The sequence below is a fragment of the Sus scrofa genome, chromosome 7, assembly GCF_000003025.6.
Source record: "Sus scrofa isolate TJ Tabasco breed Duroc chromosome 7, Sscrofa11.1, whole genome shotgun sequence".
In the NCBI taxonomy this organism is placed as follows: domain Eukaryota; kingdom Metazoa; phylum Chordata; class Mammalia; order Artiodactyla; family Suidae; genus Sus; species Sus scrofa.
In genome coordinates, this window is record NC_010449.5 from 38,457,633 (window position 1) to 38,463,448 (window position 5,816).

Here is a 5,816-nt window from a genome sequence, read left to right on the forward strand (position 1 = left end):
GGCGCCCCACCTCTGCTCTCCTCACCAGTCTGCTTCCCACCTCGCTTCTCATATATATCCCATGCACGCTCAGGGCATACTTGCGGCTGCTGGCCCTCCTACTGTCACCAGCCCCCGCCTCCTCGGTTTGTAAATCCTGCATCACCTGCTTCATCTGTCTGCGCCGCCCTCTTCTTCCCTCGCTGCCATCCACAACCTTCCAGGATCGATCCTGGCCCACTCACCCACGCTCCATCCCTCCTTCTGTCAAATCTCTCTTTCCTACCCTATTGCTTCTCAGGAGCACTAATGGGAAGACTCCCTGCGCTGGGAACGCCCCTGACCCTGTAAACGTCCCCACCTTTGTACCCCGGATCATATCCATTCTTCACCTCGTACTAATCACCGACTCCTCAAACCCAGAGCTCACACTAAGAGTTATGAAGGGGGAGTGGGGGAGGGCTACTGTGGGGGAGGGCTACTCCTCCAGGCTAATGGCTCTACCCAAGGCAAGGGCAGGAAACCGGTTCTTGTTTGCATGCGGCAAGAGGGCAGAGGTCTGGACCTCTACTGCCCACCTCTAGTCCTTCAGATCAAGATTTCGCCATCTTTAAATTGAAAACATGGGAAGGAGTCCCCAGTTCGCGAAGAGCATCTTCCTACAAACACCCTCCACAGGCCGAGCCCTGGGCTACTTTTTCTTGCAGTCTCCCATTGGGCATAGCCACATCCACCCCGTCTCCCCAGCCACCTTGCCTGAAACTCCGACCACCTCTTTCTTGAAGAGCTTTCTGAAATTTGAGCTGAGTTTTTACAGCTCTAACCATTTACTTTTCACTGAAAAATTGCAAACAACCTATAATGTCCAAAATCACTGCAGGCCAAATAAATTATGGTATATCAACACTGTGTGACTATTAGAAGTCACTTTTTGGAAATCTAAGCATTTTTTAAAGCTAAGAATGCATTAGGTGGAGGGGAAAAATGCAAGAAACAAAGCAGAATGTATCTCAGTGTTGACAGTGATTTCTTTTTCTAGATGATGAAATTATAGGTTATATTTTCTTATTGATGTTTTCAAAATTTCCCTTTTTCCCAATGAACATTTTCAGCTTTTTATTATTATAAAAGAAATTCAGAGGAGTTCCCTTATGACACAGCAGGTTAAGGATCTGGCATTGTAGCTGCTATGGCATGGGTTCGATCCCTGGCCCAGGAATTTCCATACGCCACAGTTGGGCCAAAAATAAAAATAAAAAAGAAATTCAGTAACATTAAAGAACTTTTTTTTTTGGCTACACTCACAACATGTGGAAGTTCCTGGACCGGGAACTGAACCTGCACCACAGCAGCGAGCCAAGCCGATGCAGTGACAATGCTGATCCTTAACCCACCGCACTGCAAAGGAACTCCAAAGAATTTTTAGAATAAAGTGAAAATTTTAAAATCACTCATGAGGAGTTCCTGTCATGGCTCAGCGGTTAACGAATCCGACTAGTATCCATGAGGATGTGGTTTGATCCCTGGCCTTGTTCAGTGGGTTAAGAATCCAGCATTGGAGTTCCCGTCGTGGCGCAGTGGTTAACGAATCCGACTAGGAACCATGAGGTTGCGGGTTCGGTCCCTGCCCTTGCTCAGTGGGTTAGGGATCCGGCGTTGCCGTGAGCTGTGGTGTAGGTTGCAGACGCAGCTCGGATCCCCGCGTTGCTGTGGCCCTGGCGTAGGCCGGTGGCTACAGCTCCGATTCAACCCCTAGCCTGGGAACCTCCATATGCCGCGGGAGCGGCCCAAGAAATAGCAATAACAACAACAACAACAACAACAACAAAAAAGACAAAAAAAAAAAAAAAAAAGAATCCAGCATTGCCATGAGCTATGGTGTAGGTTACAAATGCATCTTGGATCTGGCGTTGCTGTGGCTGTGACATAGGCCGGTGGCTACAGCTGGTTACAGCTCCGATTGTACCCCTAGCCTGGCAATCTCCATATGCCATGGGTTCAGCCCTAAAAAGACAAAAAAAAAAAATCACTCATGAGCCTATTGGCTTGATAAAAACAGCTATCGTTTTGACACCTTTTCCTATCCAGCTGCTTTCACACAGAATCCATAATGGTATACCCTGCTTTTTTTTTCACACCTCATTATATATTGATAGTCCTCAAAAGCATAATTTTTATGGTTGCATGATAGTCCCTTAAATAGATATGCCATAATTTATTTAACCTAGCCTTCAATATTGGATACTTAGGTTGTATTTACTTTTTTGCCATTATAAATTCATTCAACAAATATTTACTGAGCACCTATGTGTTACTACCCTGTGCCACAGTGCCAGACATCTTCCTAGGCCCTGGGGCTACAGCTCCCAGATAAATAGTAGTGCTGCATATTTTCATTCGAATAGTTTTTTCTATGATTTAGGTTCCTTCCTTAAGAGAGAGTCTGAATTGATGAGTGACTGAGTCAAAGTTGTGTAAAATGAACTGTTCTTTTTTCTTAATGAAACTGACTCGTATTCACTGATGAAACAATAAAGATATTTGAAACTTTGGAAGTTGATGGCATCAGATTATGTCACTACTCCCTCATGCCTTGACGATTTTAGCACCTGGCTTGTCACTCTCTTCACTCTCACTTCTGTTAAATTCTTGGTGATCCTTGATTCAGTGCCACAGAGACGTCTTTTCCAGTAAGTGTGATAGTTTGTTTGCAGAGGTGGCTATTCCACTTCCTCCTGTCCCACATGACCCTTTGTAATGACTTTGCTGCCCCAGAGGTGGAGTCTGGGAGGTCCCCGTGTGGCACAACAGGTTAAGAACCCAGCGTTGCCACAGCAGTGGCACGGGTTGCAACTGTGGCATGGGTTCGATCTCTGGCTCCAGAACTTCTGCATGCCACAGGTGCATCCAAAATAAATGAATAAATGAAAATTTAAAACTACTTAAAAAACAAAAGGTGGACTCTGTTTTTCAATCCCCTTGAATCTGGGCTGGTCTTATTACTTGTTTTGACTAATAGAATGTGGAGGAGATTACATTGTGTGAGTCCCCAGAATCTGGGCCTCAAGAGCCCTTGCAGCTTCCCCTTTGCCCTCTTAGAAAATTTCCAACGTCATGTAAAGAAGTCCAGTCTGGCCTACTGCAGGATGAGGAGCTCCATAAAGGAGAACTGGAACTGAGGTGCCCTGGCCAACATCCACCACATGTGAGGTCCTGTTAGCCAGCCCTAGGCAAGCTTCCAGATGACTGCAGCCTCATGAATGAACCTACCCAAGACCAACAGAACTGCTCAACAGAGCCCAGCCATGACACCAGATAAATTGTGGGTGTTTTTTCTTTTTTTTTTTTTTTTTTTGCATTTTAGGGCCTCACCCGTGGTGTATGAGAGTTCTCATGCTAGGGGTCCAGTCGGAGCTATACCTGCCTGTCTACACCACAGCCAGAGCAACAGGGATCTGAGCTGCGTCTGTGACCTACACCACAGCTCACAGCAACGACGGATCTCCGACTCAGTGGTGGGTGTTTTAAACCACATGTTCTGGGGTGTTGTTAAATTAGCAATAGGTAACTGACACAAACCAGCCTCTCATTTCCTTGATTTCTTCTTCTCCACCAATGAGAAGGCTATTCCCACCCAAACCTTGCCACCAATTGCTTCACACAGTTCGCAATTTTAAGTATCACACTTTCCTATCCCCAACTCCCATCGTTTCAGCCTGTAGTACCTAGACTCAAACATTTATGGATACTTAGGTTGTGTTTACTTTTTTGCCGTTATAAATGCATTCAACAAATATTGAACTTGGAGCCACTGGGATCACTCATAGGAGCCACATTACAACTTTGGTGGGCCCTAGATACTTCACCTTCGTAAGTCCCTTCCTCTATGAAAGAATGTGAAAAGTTATATTTTATCATTGCCCTGGTATCAAGATAAATGTAATCCAGGCTGGATGCATTTTTTTTTTCTCTTTTGGATGCATTATTTTTATTTACACTTTTTTTTTGTTTTGTTTGGCTTCTTTTTTAGGGCCACACCAGTGGCATATGGAGGTTCTCGGGCTAGGGGTTGAATCAGAGCTACAGCTGCTGGCCTACACCACAGCCATAGCAACAGCAACATCAGAGCAGATCCGAGGACTCACAGCAACACCAGATCCTTAACCCACTGAGCAAGGACAGGGATGGAACCCGTGTTCTCACGGTTCCTAATCAGATTTGTTTCTGCTGCACCACCACGGGAACTCCTAGATGCATTATTTTTAAGTCTTTTTGGGGGGGGAGGGAGAGGGAGGCAGGCCTGTGGCAGGGAGGAAGTTCCTGGGCCAGGGATTAAACCCTCACCACAGCAGCAACCTGAGCTTCTGCAATCAGAGCACCAGATCCTTAACTCACTGAACCACAAAACAACTCCTGGATTCATTATTTTATATTCATTTTTATTATATTCTCTTTTATCTTATGATTTTAAACTAAATTAAAATTAAAATATTTTGTGGACCCCTAAGAGAACTGTGGGCGTTGGGCACTGTGCCTCCTCTGGATAAATTGGCCCCATCTCTCATTCATTGAGCCTACCCCCTTTTCAGCAACACCTGCCCCTATCACATCTACCCCGCCTCCTGACCCAGCTTCAAGTCCATGTTCTATCATTAGAATCAGCTCCTTGCATACACCAATTCCCTGGCTCCTTGCTTCCATCATGGTTATGGGTAAAATCCCACCGTGGCTCATGCCCTTTCCGGCCGGCACCCAAACAGCTGAACTTGGCTGGAAATAACACATATTCAGGCTGACTGGTCTCACTTAACCTCATGCCCTGAGCCTCCCTCTGTGTTGACCACCAATGCTCCCGCCGGTCCCCAGTTCTGTGCACTCTCTCAATCTCACTGACAGCTATTTTTACTTTCTCCTCTCTCCTCCAGGTTCCAACCCCCTCCTCCTTCCTCCTCGGTCTGCTGGTGGTCTTGCTTCCAACTTCATGAAGAAAATAGAAGCAGCCTGAAGAGAATTTCCATATGCTTCCTCCGCCTACCTGCATCTGTCTCCAAATGCTCTCTTCCCTTCTGTTACCAGAGATATGCTACCAGCGTTCTTAGCACAGTTGAACCCCACCCTCCACCTTGGCACCAATTCCCACCCCTTCTTGCCTGTCACTACGGGGTTCCAGCCATTCTCCACAACCCTTTTGCATTATCAGTTTGCTCTCTATGCGATCATTTTCATCATCCTCTCTCTCTCCCATCTTTTTTTTTTTTTTTTTGTCTTTTCTAGGGCCATACCTGCAGCATATGGAGGTTCCCAGTCGAATCAGAGCTGTAGCCGCCAGCCTACACCACAACCACAGCAATGCAGGATCTGAGCCCAGTTTGCGACCTACACCACAGCTTACGGCAACGCCGGATCATTAACCCACTGAGTGAGGCCAGGGATTGAACCCACAACTTTATGTTTCCTAGTTGGATTCATTAGCCACTGAGCCATGACAGGAACTCCTCTCTCTTCCATCTTAAATAAATAGCCTCCTTCAATTCCATATTCTCTTCTAGCTACATTTTCCTGCTCCCCTGAACCAAAAACGCTTCAAAAACATTTGTCTGTATCTGCTGTCTTCATCTCATCTCCTCTCATTCTCATTCTCATGAAGAACCCCTCTCGCCCCACCTCTCCACCAGACTCACTCTGGCCAGGGTCACAATGCCCTCACCACTGCCACATACAGCAATGATGTTTCGGTTCTCATCTCAGTGGCTCTGTAAGCTGCATTGCACACACTGGCTCACTGGATTTCCAGAGTCAATTCTCATAAGCTTTTCTACCCACCACCATGGCCACCC